Raw genomic sequence first — 21,635 nt, 5'->3', positions numbered from 1 at the left:
TATATATATATATATATATAGGTTCATAGGTTCATAGGTTCATACTAGGCTATCTGCCCGAGGGCATTTACAAGCCTAGCCCATAGTTTTGTGGCTTACGCCACCCCTTTAGTATGCGGAACTATACCCATTATTTTGCTGTGCTTCTGTTGAGCAGTGACACTGAGGTAATCCCTGGGGTATATCTGCGATCTCCCATCCATTGGTCAAGATTTCTCTTGAACAAGGCCAGCGAGGTGCTCTGCCTCACATATACCGGGATTTTATTCCACAGCATAGGGAGTCTTTGGGTGATGAATCTATCCCGCCAGCACGTCCTATTAATAGCCGTGTCGAGGTTTAAGTCTCCCGCCCTTGTGACTCTGACGGATCTAGATTTTTTGAGGTGAAGCATATTCATCAAATCTGGGTTTGACATGGCCTTGTATGTTAGGCAAAGGTCACCTCTGAGCAAGCGGTGGCGACTGAATAGAGCTGGAGTTCTTTCAGTCGGGCAGCATAGGACAGATGTTTGAGACCCTTTATCCTTTTGGTGAGGAACTTTTGTGGCCTCTCCAGCTGCTGCAAGTGTCGGGTCAGATACATTCCGAATGGGGCATTGTACTCGATCATTGGTCTGATGAGTGATGAGTATAGGGAGACTATGACCTCCCTTGATCTAGATGAGAATCCCTTCATGATAAGGTGGGCAATGTAGAAGGTCTTCCTAACTACTTTAGCTACATGGGTGTCGAATGACAGACTACTATCAACCTGGGTCCCCAGGTCCCTGATAACTTCTTCTGTGCTCAGTGGATTGCCACCTATTTGGTAGCTAGGGGTAACCTTGTTTTTTCCGAAGGGTATGACTATGCATTTTTTGGCATTTAACTTTAGGCCATGGCTCTGGCACCAGTTATCCGTTTCTGTGAGACCCTTCTGAAGGATATCTGTGTCAGATATATGGGTACTTTTCCATTAAACCCCTACCACTTTGCGCTGCTGTGTTTTGCCTGTATTCCCTCTTTGTTCACCACAATGTACTGTTTATTTTTCACACAATCTTGTGTTTTAACCCACTTGGGCAAAAATCATAACAAAAGATGCTGCCTTTCTATAACAGTAATCGCTGCACCTAAAATTAGCAATGGCAAATTCCCTCACCTGAACATTTCTTCTAAAGAAGCATTGCATACTTCTCAGAAATGCAGCAAAACGCTCACTGTTATCTATGCTGGCATTTTCTAATAGCAATAATTATATGAAAATTAACAATAAATAATTTGGATGCAAGAATAAGGATGTTAGTGACACATGCAGCTGAAGAACCGCAAAGCACAGCAGTACGAAGTGGTACGGGTTTAACGGAAAGTACCGTTAAACCCCTAACACTTCGTGCTGCTGTGTTTTGCTGGTATTTCCTCTTTGTTCACCACAATGTACTGTTTAACAGTTTCTTTTTAACACAATCTTGTGTTGTAACCCTCTTGGGCAAAAGTCATAATAAAAGATGCTGTTTTTCTATAACAGTAATCAGTGAACCTAAAGTTAGCACGCGCGTTTGAAAGAGAGTTGTAATATTCTGTGGTAAAATGGCAACAGAAGACTGCTGAGAAACCCCAGTTAATTTTAATTTGTTTCTCATTATTATTTATATTATTCACTGCACAAGACTGACCTCTATTTTAAATTTCACTCTGTGTACTGCATGCATTTGCAGGATTCCCGAACATATGGTCGTCTGAATGATCTGAATGTTTGATCCTTAAAACGGGATGATGTTAAGTTGTCAATCTCGCCTTCATTCTTGCTTGATGGGTTCGGAGCTGATCCTCGGCTCCAACTCGGCACTTGCTAAGCTCGAGAGTCACTTTTACCAGCTCGAGGCAGCCCCATATCCCATGATGCAAGGCGGTAAGTACCCAGATCTCGTTTGCCACTTCGCTGATGAGGTCCTCCTTTTGCCAGCTCCTGGTAAGTGATTTAGATATTACTGTTTTAGCCCCCTTTTCAACTTAAAACTTTATTTTTAACATTTATAGTTAATTTAAGTCCCTTTCTGACTATAAAATCCCTCATTCCTTTATATTTTTAGTCAGGCCTTCTCCCTTCCCATCCCCCCCCTTGTTAGGGTGTGTGTGTGTGTGTGTTTTAGAAGTCAGTTATCTGACTATTTGGGATAACTATTTCTTGGGACTGTGTTGTGTGTGTGTGGTTACAACTATGTCCAAGGAAAGGGTCTCAGGCTTTAAGAAGTGTGACTCGTGCTGTCAGAAGATGTCTCTGACAGACGGTCACACTTCTTGCTTATACTGCCTGGGACCTCTCCACCTGCAGGACTCCTGTGCAATATGTCATTCTTTTAGCCAGAGAGTCCTGCAGGAGAGGAGAAATAAATTGATTTTGAGGGGCCTTCTTAAACCGGAGGGCTCTCCTGCTAAGTCGGCCCCGACTAAGACTTCCAAGTCTTCCAAGGCCCAGGCTTCTGTCTCTAAGCCTGCGGCCTCGGTTCCGACTCTTTTAGAGTCGAGATCGGCTCCGGCTGGAGCCGATCCTAGTTTGCACAAACCTTCGGCACCGATGGCTATTGGTGCCGATCCTGGTTCGGTCACATCGGTGTCGGCTCCGACCGGCTCCGACCACCATGTGGCTCAGGCTTCGGTGTCGGCGCCGACCGGCACCGACACCGTTACTTTTGTGTCTGTATCGGCTTCGGCCGGAGCCGATACATCGAGACCTTCTGTCGGTGACGAAAAGTTGTCGGCTCTGACAGCATCCATGGTTTCGTCGGCTCCGATGATTCCTTCGAGGAAGAGGTCCAGGTCCCCTTCCTTGGAACCGATACTTTCGGCTCCGGCCTCTCCTCTCCTCTCGGAACGGAGCCATCGGAGCCGATCATCCAGGTCATCCAGGCTTTCTGACCATGATTTAGAGGGGGTGGTCAGTAGATTATTAAAATCACAGGCACTGGCCCAGATGCTACATAGTCTGTCTCAACAGACGACTATTAGTCCACACCCCCTTGCAGTTCCTCCTTCGACTCTACCTCAGAGTTTGGAGCTGGAGTCTTCGGGAATGGTTTCTGCTATGGCTGAGGGACAGATACCCCCCGCTTCTGCTCCCTCAGCCTCTACTCTTATCTCCTCTTCGAGACCTTCCTTAGAGGGATTCGGTGGTCGGGCTTCCCTGGTCTCCTCCGAGGGGGTGAGTGGCATCGGACCCTTGTCCGACCCCACTCTTCCCCTTGGAGCCTCGGCCTTGGTGAGCTCGGCTCCGACATCGGCCTCGGAGCCTTCCTTTTCGGTGGGCCCTGGAGTTCCTGGTTCTTCGGAACGGGTTCTCTCGGACCTCCCTGGGAGGGGAGCCTTCGAGGTGATGAAGAGTGTGCTAGCCACTGGACTCAGCCAGCAGTCTGTTCCCTTAGCTCATCCCTCTACGGTGTCTGTCGATATCTCTGCCATCTCTCTTGCTCCCGGACCCAGAGATCCTCCGCCTCAGGTTTCCCCACTGGGAAGAACCCCCTCTTCCGAGGATTCTCCTGATCAGTCAGGGGATCCTCCACGCAAGAGGACCTGTAAGAGGAAACACGTAGACTCCCCCGAGTCTATCACTTCAGATACCGACTTAGATGAGTCGGAGGGATCCCCAAGATCCCCCTCTGAGGATGTCTCCTTTTCAGACATCCTAGAACTCCTTAAACAGAGGGAAACTGGCCTCCAATAATCCCTCTGAGGATGAGTCGGTATACCTGGAGGCGTTTGGATCTCGGCCCTCCACCTCCTGGGTGTCTCCGCCTTTCGACCCCCTTATGCAGGTTATCGCTCAAAAGGCTTGGGCTGCTCCTGACTCTGTAGAGCCAGTTCCTAGGAGGCCTTCTAAATTTATTACTGCCCCTTCGGACAAGCAATTTCTCACGAAAGGTGTCCCTGCTGATGCCATGGTGGTGGCGGCTGCCACTAAGAAGGAACTTGCAGATCCTTCCATACCTGTCCATCCTCCTAATAAGGACTCTAGGACCATGGATAGGTATGGTAAGCGGATGTTCTCTTCAGCGACCTTTGCTATGCGCTCGCTGAACTACTTATGTCACTTCACCAGACTCCAAAGGGATATCCTTAAGGAGCTAGGTGAAGTAGTACAGGATCCCACAGCTGCAGGGGCTCAAGAAAAAATTGCTTCACAGCTAGGAACCCTTAATTCTATTGTTAACTCCTCCATGCGACTGATATATGCAGCAGATGGAGCGAGTAGGGCCGCAGGTACAGGTGTGGCTCTTAGACGCCAAGCCTGGATGCGGCTCTGTAATTTTGCAGATCCCTTTAAGGCGTCCTTCACAAACTCTCCCTTTGATGGGTCAGCTTTGTTTGGCCCTCAAGTGAAGGAAACATTGACCAGGTGTGAGCAGGACGGCAAGACTCTTTCTGCCGTAGGGGTCCGTTTTTCCACCCCTTCTAGACCTTACCCTAAAGGACAGAAGGGTGGCAAAATGTGGTTCCGCAAATCCCAAGGAGTCACGCCGGATTCACGTGGTCAATTTACCCCTAGAGGCAGAGGGGGTAACAATAACAGACGCCACTCTAGAGGCAGAGGGGGGTCCACAAAACCAGGGAAGCAGAGAGTCTCTCTCTGACAAGCCCTTTCAGCATCCCTGAGATGTTGCCCGACTGTCCATCCTTGGGGGCAGTCGGGGGAAGACTATCGCTGTACCCAGAAGCCTGGCTTTCCCTAACTCAAGACAGATGGGTACAGTCGATCATATCCGAGGGTTACAAAATTCCTTTCGAGGAAACTCCCTTTTCTCACTCAAATTCCCTTCCAGATGTTCCACCCGGTCTAAGGGAAATTGCAGAGTTAGAAGTTTTAAAACTTCTGCAAAAAAGAGCCATTCAGCCAGTTACAACAGATCATTCAGAGCCCGGAATCTACTCAAGATTCTTTTTGGTCCCCAAAAAGACGGGAGACTGGAGACCAATATTGGATCTCAGCAGACTCAACAAGTCTGTGAGAAAGACAAGATTCCGAATGGTCATACTTCAGTCAATTCTGCCCTTCTTACAGAAGGACAACTGGATGTGCTCAATAGATCTTCAGGATGCGTACTATCACATAAAAATTCACAGACGCTCCAGAAGGTTTCTCCACTTTCGGCTGGGGTCCAGTCATTTCCAATTCAGAGCCCTGCCCTTTGGTCTCACTACAGCCCCCAGAGTGTTCACCAAATGTATGGCAGTGGTCACGGCTCACCTGAGACGTCAAGGATTCCAGGTGTTTCCGTATCTCGATGACTGGCTCCTTTCAGCCACCACCAGGCATCAGCTTCTTCAAGCCAGGGATTACACAATAAATCTTTGCACTCAATTGGGCATCTCGATCAACTATGGAAAATCCTCCTTGTTGCCCTGCCAGTCTATTACTTTCATAGGCACAAACTTAAACACTGTTCGGATGTCAGCTACCCTCACAGACCAAAGAATCTCAGATATACAAGGTCACGTGAGAATCATTCTAGCCAGCAAGAAAGTACAAGCCAGAATGGTTCTAAAAGTGTTGGGCCTCATGGCTGCGGCCATTACCCTTCTTCCCCTGGCTCACTTCTATATGCGCCTTCTTCAGTGGATGTTGTTCACTCAGTGGTCTTACCAACATCTTCCAATGCGTCACCAAATACTGGTGACTCAGATTTGCAAGAATCATCTTTCTTGGTGGATTACTTCTCCCCAGATTCACCAAGGCAGACCCTTTGTACCCCCAACCCCGGTAGCCACTGTCACTACGGATGCCTCCCTGATCGGGTGGGGGGGGCATTATCAGGGCAGGATGGTTCATGGGACGTGGCAACCGTTCGAATACCACCTGCACATAAATGTCCTAGAGATGAGAGCAGTGCTTTTAACGTTGCAAGCCCTCAACGACTTTCTTCCCTTGGGGACAATTGCAGTCCACACAGACAACATGTCTGTAGTATGGTATATCAACAAACAGGGCGGAACCAAGTCCTACCCCTTGTGTTGAGAAGCGCTCAGACTTTGGCAATGGGTGATCTCCTCTCATCGGTTTCTGGTAGCACCGCATATCCCTGGGAAAACCAACATTTTAGCGGACAGATTGAGCAGAGCTATTCTCATGCCTCACGAGTGGTCTCTCAAACAATCTATAGTGGAGGAGATTTTTCTAGAATGGGGTCACCCATGTTGCGATCTTTTTGCTACTCTCCAAAACAGCAAATGCCCAGACTTCTTCTCTCTCTTCCCACTGCCAGGCCATCCCCCCAGAGACGCTCTGACCCAGGATTGGCCCCAGGGACTTCTTTATGCCTTTCCCCCCTTTCCTCTGATCCCACAAGTAATCCAGAAAGCCACCGTTTTGAGAGCCAAAATGATTCTCATTGCCCCTTATTGGCCTTGACGAATTTGGTTTCCGTTCCTCCATCGTTACCTTTTGGTGCAGCCGTGGCATCTGGACCCAGTGCCAGATCTTCTGATTCACCAATCGGGTCGCACCGGTCTATCCCTTCTTTCAACCTCACAGCATGGTTGCTCCACTTCCTTCCTTAGCCAGACTTCCTATGATCTATAATCCTGTTAGAGACATCATAGTAGCTTCCTTAAAATCCTCTACTAGGAGGATTTATACTAGCAAATGGAAACGTTTTTCTTATTGGGCAAAAGCCAAGAATATTGATCCCTTCACTGCTCCAGTACAAGCAGTTTTGGATTTCTTAGCGGAAATTTTTCACGCGGGCTCCTCTTCTTCCACGGTCAAAGTTCAGTTGGCCGCTATCTCGAACTGTCATGTCGGGTTCGCAGATCACAACATTATGTCCCACAGGCTTTGTAGAGCCTTCTTGAAAGGAATTTTTCTCCTGAAACCTCCAATCAGGAGTCCTCCTCCTCAATGGGACCTAAATTTAGTGCTGACATCCTTGATTCTTCCTCCCTTCGAGCCAGCTGTTTCATGTTCCCTGAAATTTCTTTCATGGAAAACTTTATTCCTGGTTGCTATTACATCGGCTAGGAGGGTGTCTGAACTTCATGCTCTATCTGTTCGCCCCCCCTATTTAGTCTTCCACAAAGACAGAGTATCATTGAGAACTAATCCGACCTTTTTGCCTAAGGTCGCCTCAAAGACTAATTTGAATCAGGCTATTGATCTTCCTGTATTTTACCCAAACTATTCAAACAGATCGGAACAAAAATTACATTATCTTGATGTCCACCGCCAACTCAGATATTATTTGGACAGAACAAAACAACTCAGGAAATCCAATCAACTTTTTATTTCTTATGCTGATAACAAGAAAGGCCTTCCTGTCTCAAAAGTGACCTTGTCTAGATGGCTTTCTTCTGTCATCTCTGAAATTTATCAGCTCAGGGGAAAACAGCTGTGCTCAAAACCCAAAGCACATTCAACCAGAAGCTTAGCTACTTCCACAGCTTTTCAAGCTAGACTTCCATTAGACACTATTTGTGCAGCAGCCACTTGGGCCACTCCTCATACATTTGTTTCCCATTACAAATTGGATTTGGCCTCCAGGGACAGAGCCAGTTTTGGCTCTACAGTTCTCAAGAGTCTGTTCCATTGAGCCACCCAGGATAGAGGTGCTAGGGACGCGGTCCCATCAAGCAAGAATGAAGGCGAGATTGACAACTTAACATTGAGAAGTTATGTACCTACCATAACGTTCCATGTTAGTTGTCTTCTCTCACCTTCTTTCTTGTGACCCTCCCTCCTTCCCCCAGGCCTGGACAGACCTTTCTCTCTACAAGGAAGTATGCTTCTGAAGACCATACATTGCTGGTCCTTCTACCATCCTTCAGGTTTTTTTTTTTTTCTCTCCTTCTTTCTTCCTTTTGGAAGTTATTATGCTAGGTGCTATTGCCTATTGTCATCAAACGAGATCTGGGTACTTACCGCCTTGCATCATGGGATATGGGGCTGCCTCGAGCTGGTAAAAGTGACTCTCGAGATTAGCAAGTGCCGAGTCAGAGCCGAGGATCGGCTCCGAACCCATGAAGCAAGAAAGAAGGCGAGAGAAGACAACTAACATGGAACGTTATGGCAGGTACATAACTTCTCATTATCGCCTTTGAAGCTGCGGCAGTACATTTCAGGCAGTAAATGAAGCAATTGTTTGTAATCGCTCTGTGCTGACTGCTCTTGCCATTCAAGGAAAATTCTCCCCCGCTATAATTACAAATCATTTCGTGACTACAAAAATCTGCAATGTGGGAGGGGCTGCTAAAAGTGTAGTAATGGCAACTTCTTCGCCTGAACATTTCTTGTAAAGAAACATTGTCATACTTCTCAGAAATGCAGCAAAACACTCACTGGTATCTGTGCTGGCATTTTCTAATAACAATAATTGTATGAAAATTAACAGTAAATAATTTGGATGCAAGAATAAGGATGTTAGTGACACATGCAGCTGAAGAACCGGCAAAAGCTTGAAGTGGTAGGGGATTAACGGAAAAGTATCCATATATACATATATATATATATATATATATATATATATATATATATATGTATGTGATAGAATATTGTAAAAAACATTATCCATTAATTGACATAAATGGGCTAAAAAGATTTGGGAAAGCACTGGATAGGTGGGTTACCTTTGTGAGTTCCAGAGAAAGAAGTACTTAATTTTGGGTAATACATTAACTACATATTCATCTGTAAACTTTTAGCTTATTTATTTATTTATTTTTGTCGAGCAATGTAAATAAAATATGGTGGATTTTGAAGAGTTTATCTTTAACCTATAATTATTTAAATGCCTACACAGTATACCAGATATAGGTGTTTCTTACATGCATACCTGGGGATCCAAGGTGAGGACAGGTATCTAGCCATGTGAGTGTGTGTAAATATATATTTTTTTATATATATAAAATATATATATAAATATATCTATCTCTCTCTCTCTCTCTCTATATATATATATATATATATATACATATATATAAATATATATATATGTACATATACACACACATATATATATATATATATATATATATATATATATATATATATATATATATATACATATATATATATATATATATATATATATATATATATATATATATATACGCATATATATATATATATATATATATATATATATACATATACATATATATATATATATATATATATATATATATATATATATATATATATATATATATATCTATCCACCTATATATATACACACATATATATATACATATATATATATATATATATATATATATATATATATATATATATATATATATATATATATATATATATATATATATATATATATATATATATATATATATATATATATATATATATGCACGTATATATATATATATATATATATATATATATATATATATATACATATATATATATATATATCTATATATATATACATATATATACATCTATATATATATATATATATATATATATATATATATATATATAAGCACTAAAAACTGTCCTCAGAGATAAGAAGATCAGGAATACAAATGACTAAAACACTTCTTAATATAAAAGAAGGAGCCAGTAGCTAAGCTTTAAGTTTTAATAGTATCAAGAACTTTATCAAACAACAGTAAGATGAAAACCACAGTATATATACCCTAGTGGGTGTTACCAAAAAAGAGTAGACTACTGAAACCAGACAGTATATAAATAATGTAAATCTCAGAGCCAATAAAATACTGGAAATTATACTAAATTCCAAGGGTGAGCAGTGTTTACATAAACAAGAGCTGTAGCAGTACAACTACTGAAGCAAAAAAGGTCCTTCAAAATATGTTCTTAGATGATATGTAATCTTTTAGTTATTTAACTTTTATATTTAAGCATATATTAACATTTGCTTTTGCTTCAATAGTTGTACTGCTACAGCTCTTGTTTATGTAAACACTGCTCACCCTTGGAATTTAGTATAATTTCCAGTATTTTATTGGCTATGAGATTTACATTATTTATATACTGTCTGGTTTCAGTAGTCTACTCTTTTTTGGTAACACCCACTAGGGTATATATACTGTGGTTTTCATCTTACTGTTGTTTGATAAAGTTCTTGATACTATTAAAAGGACGAAAGCTTAGCTACTGGCTCCTTCGTCGTTCTTTTATATTAAGAAGTGTTTTAGTCATATATATATATATATATATATATATATATATATATATATATATATATACATATACACATATACATATATATATATATAGGTTTACTTTACATGGTCGACTATTCATTAAAGTCGACTTTCATATGGCCAAGACCATATGATTGACTTTTGGAAAACCACCATGTAAAATAAACACATATAACACAACAAACACTTACCTTAGACTGTTAGCAGGGGGTAGAGCCCCCTGCACCCCCCCCCATAATTTTAATATATGAACGCCGAGATCGCACTTCCCATTCCGCACTGTGTGGAGATAGCGGTTTTCCATGGTCAGCTTTTCAAAAGTCGATCATATAGTCTTGGCCATATGAAGGTCAACTTTCTGAAAAGTTGAACATGTGAAGGTGACCCATGTATATGTATATGTATATGTATATATATACATATATATATATATATATATATATATATATATATATATATATATATACATACACGCACACACACACACACACACACACACACACACACACATATACAATATATATATCTATATATATATATATATATATATATATATATATATGTATGTATATATATAAATATATATATTGATGCCAAAACATCAAATTAACAAATACTGACAAGTTCTTTGCATACTCCAGCGATGAAGTTGGAGTAAATTTAACCAATGGCATTTGATTTGTGAGGGGACAAGCCCCTCTACACTACCACACTCCCCTGCTAATTATGTATACAAGCTCCAAGATCACACAGTCCCAGGGAAAGGTAATATTCCCCTATCTGGGTATTGTCGATCTTGCACACCTCTCAGCCATCTGTCTACATTGACTAAATGGTGTTAACCCAACAGCTATCGGCATTGTATTCTGTTGACTGGGTGATATCTACGTATGTTTATTTAGATGTACATATGGATACATAGATAGATAGCTATGCTACTATGGCACTAATTTGTAAGCCTTGGAACTTTAAGTTACAAAATTTTGAGGCCAAAGATTCCATTGCCATCAAAATGCCCTTTGCACCCCTTCTTACTTTCAAGCTACAGTAACTTAAAAGGAAAATCGTTAACCCTGCCCTTTCAGATAACCTCAGAATGCCATCATTCAAAATCAAGACATCGATTTCTGTTTGTGTGTGTGTGTGTGTGTGTGTGTGCATGCGTGCGTGTGTTTATATGTTTGTGTATGTGTGTTTTTGTGTGTGCATGTATACATGTGCACATGCAAATAAAACAAAAACACACTGAAAAGTATGAACTAATTGAATAAAGTCGATTTGTACACGGTTAAGTGCTTATTTCCTTTAATGGACAACACTGCATCAGAACTGTAGTTACAATCTTCTCAAGCAGTACTGAGAATTACATGCTATGAAAAACATATAACATAATGCCAAACAGCCACATGATGCAAATACATTTGGTAGAAATATATATAATAATAGTTTATAAATGTTATATTATCTGACAGGGTGTATTTTCAATGCACTTTTAATACTAATGTGGACATTAAACCTGGTGGATTGTTTGCATTTAATAAAAGCAGTTGGATGAGTTCTTCAAATCCCAGCAGTGTATTTTTATAATCCCTCTAATAGCAATCTGAATATAATTCAGAATGGAAAACAACAAAGATTTTAAAACCAGTACATTTCACAGAATGCTTGTAAACAAACATTATTTTTACCTTTTGTCTTAATGGCATTAATTTGTTTCTGTATCCTCTGATACGATCTTCTGTTACTTTTCTCTACATAGCAGGCATCACATTAAGAGTCATGTACCACATTCACAAGAAATATTCTTTTGAGAATTGTTAACAGTATGTATAAAGTGTGCAAGAAGGCATTAGGAAAATGTCACTCTCTTATTTCAAAAATGACTGAATTTATTCAAAAAACTCCGTTCGGTGGACCTGTCAGCACATATAGTATGAGCTGGCAGGATGTCAACACCACAAGGAGGACTGAATAGTTGTAGTTTAGCTCTATAAAAAATGGTTCACACTAATATGTGTCTCCATCAGTCTGTCAGAAGGCAATTTTGTTTGACAGCATGTTTGGGTGGGTAACTAGATCAAATTCAGCCATTCTCAAAGCGGAAGTCTTTGCAATTAAGTTCAAATATGAGTGACTGCTCTAAATGGGACTGGGAATGGATTATATGGAAGTGTTTGTGGGTTAGGGTTAAAGTAAGGGCTACATTAGGGATAGATTTAGTGTTGTGCATGTTTGATGTTTTGTGTGTGTGTGTGTGTGTGTGTGTGTGAGTGTGTGCATGCTCGTGTGTGCGTGTGTATGTGTGTCTGCATGTATCTGCGTGTGTGTGCATGTGTGTGCGTTTGTGTGTGTGCGTGCGTGTGTGTATGTGCGTGTGTCTGCATGTGTGCATGCATGTGCACGCGCGCACGTGTGTGTGTGTGTGTGTGTGTGTGCGTGCGTGTACATGCATGTGCTTGTGTCCATGTGTGCATGTGTGTGTGTGTGTGTGCTTGCGTGTGTGTGCGTGTCTACATGTGCGTGTGTGCATCTGTGTGTCTGCGCGTATGCATGTGTGTGCGTGTGTGTGTGTCTGCGCGCGTGTGTGTGTGTGTGTATGTGTGCATGTATGCGTGTGTGTGTGTGTGTGTGTGTGTGTGTGTGTGTGTGTGTGTGTGTGTGTGTGTGTGTGTGTGTGTGTGCATTTTGATATCTTATGTATTGGAACTCTTAAGGAAAATTGTTTTTGTAGTTTATGAGTAGGGATAGGGTCAGGGTCATGGTTAGGGTTAACACACATGATAGAGATGAGGGAGTAAGACCCACCTTGCTCACACATGCTAACCCTAATCCTACACATTAACTTATTAAAATCGCTTTCACTAATAGTACCACTATTCAGAGAAATTTGGTCTGAAGTTACAGTTAGGGTTTAGGTTAAGCAACTGGAAAAGAAAGTCCATTTTAAAAGTAAATTTATTCTCCCATTTGTTAATGAATCTATTAAACAATTTGCTGAAATGTTGAATTTTTCTACTGAACAATTATATACTGAATCGGTCAATAATTTGAATGATATCCAGTATATTTTTTTTTCCAAAAATTCTTTATTTATTATTTTCATTGATATAAGGTAACAAACATAGTATAATAAGTAGAGGTAACACCACTTCAGAAAAATAAGTCATTATACATTATTGGTAGTACAGTAGGAAGTAAAACAATAAATCAATACTATTTACACTATATACATAGATGCTTTCAATACTCAAGAGAGAAATTGTTACAGTTCAGTGAGAGTTATTGTGATTAGAAATATACATTATAAAAAGGAGGGAGAAGAAAAATAAGAAAAGTTTTGTGGGCTATAGATATAGGTTAATATGGAACCTTTTATATGTAGTTAATTTTACTATACTGTAATGAGCTAGGCCAGAATAATATTAAAGATTTGTTCCCATAATTTCCTGTGTTTGATGTTTTTATTCCCCTTGTCAATTAAATTATTTTGGGCTAAGAGATGCTTGGTTTCCATTAATCTAAAATTCTCCCAGGAGATGTTAGTTAGGTTAAGCCAGTTGGTTGCTATATAGAGTTTTATTAGGAGAAAAAGATTAATCATAGTAATTGCTTGAGTTTTAGAGATATTATTTGGTAGGATATGTAGGAGAGTAAATTCCGAGGTGAGCGTGGATGATTGATAGCCCATTTTTTTTGTAATTGAAATTTAAGGGAGTTCCAAAGTTTAAATACACACTTACAGCTCCAGACTAGATGGAGTATATTGGCCGATAGAATTTTGCAGTGTGGACAGAGAAGGGATTTTATAGAGTTAAATTTATGTAAAATAACGGAAGTGAAATATGCATTGTTATAAATCATGAGTTGGGTAAATGCCAGTTTTTTTAAGGGGTATGGATTTATTTGTTAAATTAATTGCTTGAATTAGTTGAAGGTTATCAATGGATGGAGTATTCTTTTTCCAAAAGTCCGAAACAAGTATGTCTTTTTGGAATTTAATGTCTTTGATTAATTTATATGAATTAGTGATATATTTTTTAGTTGAAAGGATGGTCTTCTATGGGGAATTACAAGTTAATAAATCGTTGTTGGTTATGTTGCAGTTTTGTAGATAGCTGGAACATAGTTTTTTAATTTGCCTTACAATTACTATATAGGATTTGGGAAGGTTCAATTGATTCCTCATTTCTTCTATAGAACTATTTAGAAATGGGTATATATCTTGAATGGTTATATTAATATCTTGAATGGTTATATTAATTAATCTAGGAAAGGGATTCAAGTTTAGGGTCTGATTGTTTATTTTAAGGTTGGGATTTTTGTGCAAAGGTTGTAACATCATCATAGCTTGTGTCAGATTTAAATGTTTAAAGAGCTTTTGAGTTAGTAAGATAAAGTGTTTAAGGGGTTCGGTTATATTGTACAGTTTCATTAATGTGGTGTTTAGAAAGGGTAGGGCTTTGGGGTTGATATCCAAGCTTTTGATATGTTTTTGGTATATTATTATCCACGTCGGGGACCAATCTTTATTTTTTTGGGTTGTGTTCCGCTATACGCAGAATTCTAATGGCATTCGTGATTAGGTAATAAGTCTCGAAGTTGGGAAGGTCTAAGCCACCTTTACTTTTTGGGATTGAACGTTTAGTATATGAGATTCTGGTGTTTTTAGGATCCCATATAAATTTTGCGAGCAAAGTGTGAATTTGTCTAAAAAAATGTATTAGGTATGTTTAATTGAGTATTCATGAATATATAAAGTAAGCTGGGTAATACATTCATTTTAATTACTGAGACTTTAGCCAGGAAAGGTAGTTTTAGATTTTTCCATCTGTTAAGGTCTAAAATGATATTCTGCCATTTTTTAGTTATATTATTTGAGTAGAAATCTTCATTGTTTGTTGAAAAAGTAATACCTAAATAGTTGATTACCTCCTTTGTTTTTATTTTTCCTATTAAGGGTAAAAGCGAGAATGTGTTAGGGGTTTTTAAAGGAAACATGCTAGTTTTTTTTAAGATTTAATTTGTAATTTGATATTTTTGAGAAGTATTCTATAGCAGATAATATTTTGTCTAAATCTGAGATTGGTGTAGTACAATAGATGATTAAATCATCTGCAAAGGCTGAGAGGAAGATTTTGGTGTTATATATTATTGGGGGGTTATGGTAAAGATTTTGTTTAATATTTAAGAAGAGTGGTTCAAGATATAAATTAAAGTGTATAGGAGATAGAGGGCATCCTTGCCGAGTTCCAGATATCCAGTATAATTTAACTAAAATGAGTGGGTTGCTTTAAAAAATCTATCTGATAGAAAATATTTTGTTATTAAGCCAGCAGATAAAGGTAACAAAATTGTTGTTCTTCATTTTTCACAATATTTAGCTATGTGTTTGCAACATCTTAATAACAGCACTGTGTATGAGGTGAGTAATAGCAACAGATATGGAGAGGCAATACATAACTTTGTTAGTTTACTAGCAAAAGGCTGCCGCTTAGGTTATTTTACCAAGATGGAACTTGAAACTAAATTCAGTATTGAAGGTTTTATGGCTACCTTTTATTGTCTCCCAAAAATTCATAAAGACAACATTAACCCCCCAGGTAGACCTATTGTGTCAGCCACTAATTATTTTCTTCACAATATTGGGATTTTTTTTGCACAACTTTTTGCTGCCCCGTGTAGAAAAGCTTTCATCATATATAAGAGATTCCTTTGATTTGCTTGGTAAAATTTCTAAAATCAAGTGGAATGCTAATATGTACTGGATTACCCTTGACGTGCGGTGTTTATATACTAACATCAAACATAAATATGGTATATCAGCTGTGCAATATTTTCTAGAAGATAGTTCAGTATCACATTACATAATAGAATTGTTACAATTTTGTTTAACAAATAACTATTTTAGTTTTAATAATATTATATCTCATCAGTTACAGATATGAGTGACTGCTCTAAATGGGACTGGGAATGGATTATATGGAAGTGTTTGTGGGTTAGAGTTAAAGTAAGGGCTACATTAGGGATAGATTTAGTGTTGTGCATGTTTGATATTTTGTGTGTGTGTGTGTGTGTGTGTGTGTGTGTATGGTAACCTGTTTATGGCTAAATTTGAATTGGAATATATTTATAGGAATACATTTTTTCAGAAACATGTTTTATTTTTTTATAGATATATAGATGATTTTTTTTATGTGAGGATGGCATGAATAAAGTCCAGTATTTTGTGAGAGATATCAGTAATAATGTATACGGTCTGAAATTTGATGGTCTGCATTATGGTAAAGAGATTAGTTTTCTAGATCTTCATCTAATTGGCTTTGACAATGGGTTTATCTGAATTTCCGTACACCGGAAGTTTACGGATGGGAGCCAGTATCTGCATGGCACTAGTTGCCATCCCCCCATACAATTAAGTCCTGTCCCTTTGGGTAGATAGTTAGGTTACATAGAATCTGTAACAATGAAGTTAAGTTACATAAGGAAGTTCGTGAAATATTGCTTATGTTTTTGCGTAGGGGGTATGATAGAGATATTATGGTGGAAGCAGTGAATAAAACTGTTGGACCACATCGGGACCAACAACAAGTGTATAAAAGTAAGGGAGAAATCTGTGAAAAGGATGATGTAGATCAAATGTTTTTTGTTACAACTTATAATATTTTGAGTCAAAAAAATCTGCAAATTGGTTAAATATTATTAGACTTTTTTAAAGAAAGATGATAAGTTAAATAAAATAATTTGCAGTAAGCCATCTATCTCTTACAGAAGGGGACAGAATTTAAAAGACAAATTTGTGAAGGCTTATTTTGTGTGACCGGATGAAAGTATTATGCTACCTTTGAGATGGGTGGGTACAACACCCTGTAACAATTGTAATGTGTGTAAGTGTGTTGTCCGTAATTTTGGTAAAATTAATGGCAAGAAATTTGAACCCAATTGGTGTTATATATTGTCTTAGATGTCCCTGCAACCTGTTTTGTATCAGACAAAGTAAAAGAAAATGTAAAGTTAGGTTGCAGGAGCACATCAGGGATATTAAAAAAACAGAGAGTAGAAAGCTCCATAGGTATGCATTTTATGGAAAAACCACAATAGTGATTTTTCTTTAATACGGGCTACAATTTTAGAAAAAGTTTTTGTCAGAACTGAAGATGTTTCTTTGTTAAAAAATATATTATTATGCAAAGAAGCAGTGTTTATTTTAAAATATAATACTCTTTTACCAGGGGGACTCAATCATGAACTGAAATGGAAATACTAGCTTTAGTTAGCCAATGTGATTGATTATTTTAATATTGTAATTGTTTAACTGAATAATTGTTTTATTGATGTGGAAAGGGGTGTATATATCCTTTTCTTATCCTAATTCTTATCCAGACTTCCCCTATATATATATATATATATATATATATATATATATAGGGGAAGTCTGGATAAGAATTGTTACTTCTTGAAGGCTTTTTGGCTGAGGCGCTAAAGTGGAATAAAATATTGGATCTGTACCTTGTTTTTTCTTTATTTTTTCTGAGTGGTGGTTTAGTGCAGTTGAGTTTGCCATTGTGTAAGCTTTAAGATTAAATCTTTCAAAACCTTGTACATAACATGGTTTTGGAATTATTGATGCAAATATGAACAAGAAATATCTGATATCTACAGGCATCGGTAGGAGTTAACTGCAGATGTACCTGGAGGAGTCACTCAGATCTAATGGGTTAATGTGAATACTGTTTGAATAATAAACATGGTTTATGTTATTCCTTATTTAAATAACTGCAGTCATATAAATTTTGTAGTATTTATTTAACATTTGTTTATTAGGAAAGTACGACTTGGAACGAGCCAATTTTCAGCAGAGGCCCAGGGAGAAACGCCGCAGATGTATGCCATTGCAACGTGGGAGGAAACCAGAGTACCAGGAGAAAACCTACATGAGTACAGGGAGGACACACAGACTCCACAAAGAAGGCATCCCAGCCGAGAATCGAATTAGAAACCTCTTGCTGTGAGGTGATAGGCGATGAGGTATTAGTGTGATAGTGTTTATTTTATTGAAAATTTTGCATTCAGACTTTGAATTAAATATGTATTTGCAATCATAATCTCTAATAACATTCTGAGGAAAAGAAAGGTAGGGCAAAATAGCCCAGTATCAAGAGTTCTCAGTTGGCACTGAACAGTATTCCAAATCTATGGGTCCAGCACTATGAACACTGTTTAATCTATGTAACCTCTTTCAAGATATTATCATTGTTTTTTAATTTTGACATGTATTGGTACTGCAAATATAGACAGCTGCAGCCACTGAGTGCTTTTATGCAATTTTTGTGGGGCTTGCAACCACATTTAGAACTTAGAAAGGAAATAATTTAACAACACATGAGCTGACAGAAAGCCAAAACTATTCATTGATGTTGCATTTCTGAATGTGTGCTTTTATAAAAAAAGCTACACTTTTGGAGAGTTTATAAATTAAGACAACCATTAGCAGACGATAAAGGCATGGTACTCCATCTTTTATTTTTGACTAAACAATAGTTGTAATGCATATAGGAGCTTTAGATGATGATAGGGCAGCTATAGCATAACATAAATAATTAATTGTAGTTTGTACTGCTGATTAGAAGTTCACATAAGTTTATAATGCAAGTGAGAAATTGCTGTTTATAGCTTTGGTGGGATCAGGGCCATCCTTATTCATAATTGCCTAGAGTGCTATACATTGAAGGGTGCTTTTCCCTATTTATTTATTTGTTTACTTTTTGGACCAATATTTCTAAATCACACAGTCATTGGAAATATTCTTATTAAGCAAAATTTCTTACAAATTTGATATTATTATGCTATTAATTTGTTCATTAATATTAAATGTGCTTTAAAAGGAAGGAGGTTATGTAAAAAATAGCTGACAGAAACAATTGAAAGTAATGAAAAATTAGCTGGCTGGCATCAAATAATTTTAACAATATATTTTAATAGTATACTTTTTGACATAATAGTATTGCATTTATAGTCTATGTGATTTGTTAGAATGCATGTTTTTATTTAATCATGTGATAATCATGTGATTTTTGTCACATTTTGTGGCTTGTCCGATCATGTGCTTGGTTCATGTAATGTTTAGCTTTTCTGCCTAGGGTACCAGATTGCCTAAGGTTGGCCTTGGATGGGATATATGGAAGTATGCTTTAAAAGAGGTACCTGATATGAGGACTGCATGGGTCCACATGGGTGGGGCAACAGGAATAAAGAAGGAGAAGCCATTCTAGACTTCTGTCTGGCAAATGACTTGATAGTAACCAACACATGGCTCAGAAAGAGAGACAGTCACAAGATCACATACAAGAATAGTTAACATGCAACTCAGGTAGACTTCCTCCTAGTAAGGAAAAGGCACTGGGGCAGAATCCATGATTGCGAAGTCATCCCCAGTGAAACAGTCGGCCCACAGCATAAACCACTAGTTGCCACAATCAGCTGCAAGCAGTGGTCAGAGAAGGCTCTAAGTTCAACAGAGACTAGGCTGAAGACCTGGAAGTTAACTGGAGAGAAAATAAAACTGTTCAAGGAATTAATCAGGGCTCTAGTATCCCAAGAAAAGGAGGAAATAGGTGGAGTTGAAGAAGAATGGCAGCACCTAACAACAGCATGTGTTAGGACTACAGAAAAGATATGTGGCCGAGCCAGGTATGGAAATAAGGTACTTAAGGAAAGCTGGTGGTGGAATGCAGAAGTCCAGGAAGTTATCAAAAGAAAGAAGGAGTGCAGGAAGAAGTGGGAGACAGAAAAGACTGACCAGGATAGGAAGGACTACTGGTTGGCTAACAAAGCAGCTAAGAAAGAAGTTGCAATAGCAAAGAATAGGGCATCAGAGGCACTGTACCAACTTCTGGAAAGTGACTCAGTAAGGGGCATAAAGAAACTATATCAGGTTGCAAAGCAAAGACAGAAAGATAAAGAAGATGGTCAGACACCCTTCAAAAGGGATGCCAGCAACAACCTGCTCACCAGCTCAGAGGACATCAAAGGCAGATGGAAGGAGTATTTCCAGCAGCTTCTGAATGAAGAAATCCCCACAGAAGCTGTACTGTCCCAGAAACAGCCTACAATGAGAGAAGAAGAGAAGCCTGCCCTAGAAGAAGTAAGAACAGCACTGAGGAAGATGAAGGCAGAGAAAGCAGCAGGCTCAGATGAGGTCACAGCTGATATGATAAAGATGCTGGGTGAGATAGGGGAGAAATGGCTCTTGAGGGTACTAACAGCAGTGTGGAGAAAGGCATATCCCAGATGACTGGAGAATAAGCATACTTGTGTCAGTGTACAAGAACAAATGAGGCATCCACAACTGTGGGCTGTACAGAGGCATCAAATTCCTATTACATTGCATGAAAGTTCTGGAGAGGATGATTGATAATAGGATATGCAGAGTAGTAAAATGTGAGATGGGAGATGAGCAGTTTGGATTCAGATCAGGATGCAGCACAACTGACCCGATGTTTGCATAAAGACAGATACTTGAGAAGGAGCTAGAGATGAGGAGAGAGTCCAGCTGGGCATTCCTAGATTTGAAGAAAGCATATGACAAGGTCCCAAGAAAGCTGATCTGGGCAGTACTGCGGTGGTCTGATGTCCCAGAAACACTGGTAGAATTAGTGCAGGCTATGTACAAGGACCCAATGACTCAATTACGAACAGTGTTCGGCCTCACAGAGGGGTTCCCAGTGGGTGTGGGTGTACTTCAGGGTTCAGCTCTGAGCCCACAGCTGTTCATACTGGTGATGGACTACATTAGCAAACAGGATGGAGGGGACAGATCAACAAAGCCACTGTATGCAGATGATGTGGCAGTACAGGCAGACTCTGAGCTAGACCTTCAGCAAAGGATAGGAGAATGGAATGCAAATCTGAAGGCACATGGGATGAAACTAAGTACAGCTAAGATGGTGGTAATGGCAGCAAACTGGGGAAATAAGAAGAAGCTGAGAATTGAGATAGAAGGGAAGATAGTGGAACAGGTAAAGAGCTTCAAGTATCTGGGAGGAGTAGTTGAGGAGAAGGGTAGTCTGAATGAAGAGGTTAAAACTAGCATCAGAGGGGCTGCAGCCAACTGGCATACAGTATGAGATGTAGTCTATGGCAGAAGAATGCCAAAGAAGCTGAAAGGTAAGGTGTATAAGACAGTGGTGCGACCAGTACTACTGTATGGTACAGAAACCTGGGCAGTAAAGGCAGAGCAGTTGAAGAAGCTAGAGATGATGGAAATGAAGTGCCTGAGAAAGATGATAGGATGCACACTGTGGGGCAGATGAAGAAATGAGGACATAAGAGCAGAAGCCAAAGTAGCTCCAATTGCAGAAAATCTCAAAGAGAACAGACTATGGTGGTTTGGCCACATCTGTAGAAAAGCAGAAGACAGTCTGGTAAGGAAGATTTGGGACAGACAGGAAGAAGGTAAGAGGAATCTGTGACAGTCAGGCATGA

At 39.1% G+C, this 21,635-nt stretch overlaps 1 protein-coding gene across 2 annotated transcripts in view; it reads left to right on the top strand.

Moving 5' to 3' along the window:
• LOC122800138 (1-aminocyclopropane-1-carboxylate synthase-like protein 1) overlaps positions 1-21,635 on the top strand; it is a 505,362-nt gene that overhangs the window by 252,192 nt on the left and 231,535 nt on the right. The window lies entirely within an intron of this gene.

The sequence above is a fragment of the Protopterus annectens genome, chromosome 4.part0 (assembly GCF_019279795.1).
Source record: "Protopterus annectens isolate FY-2018-M chromosome 4.part0, PAN1.0, whole genome shotgun sequence".
NCBI lineage: Eukaryota > Metazoa > Chordata > Ceratodontiformes > Protopteridae > Protopterus > Protopterus annectens.
The sequence above is the reverse complement of the archived record's forward strand: the minus strand, read 5'-3'. Positions and strand labels throughout refer to the sequence as shown.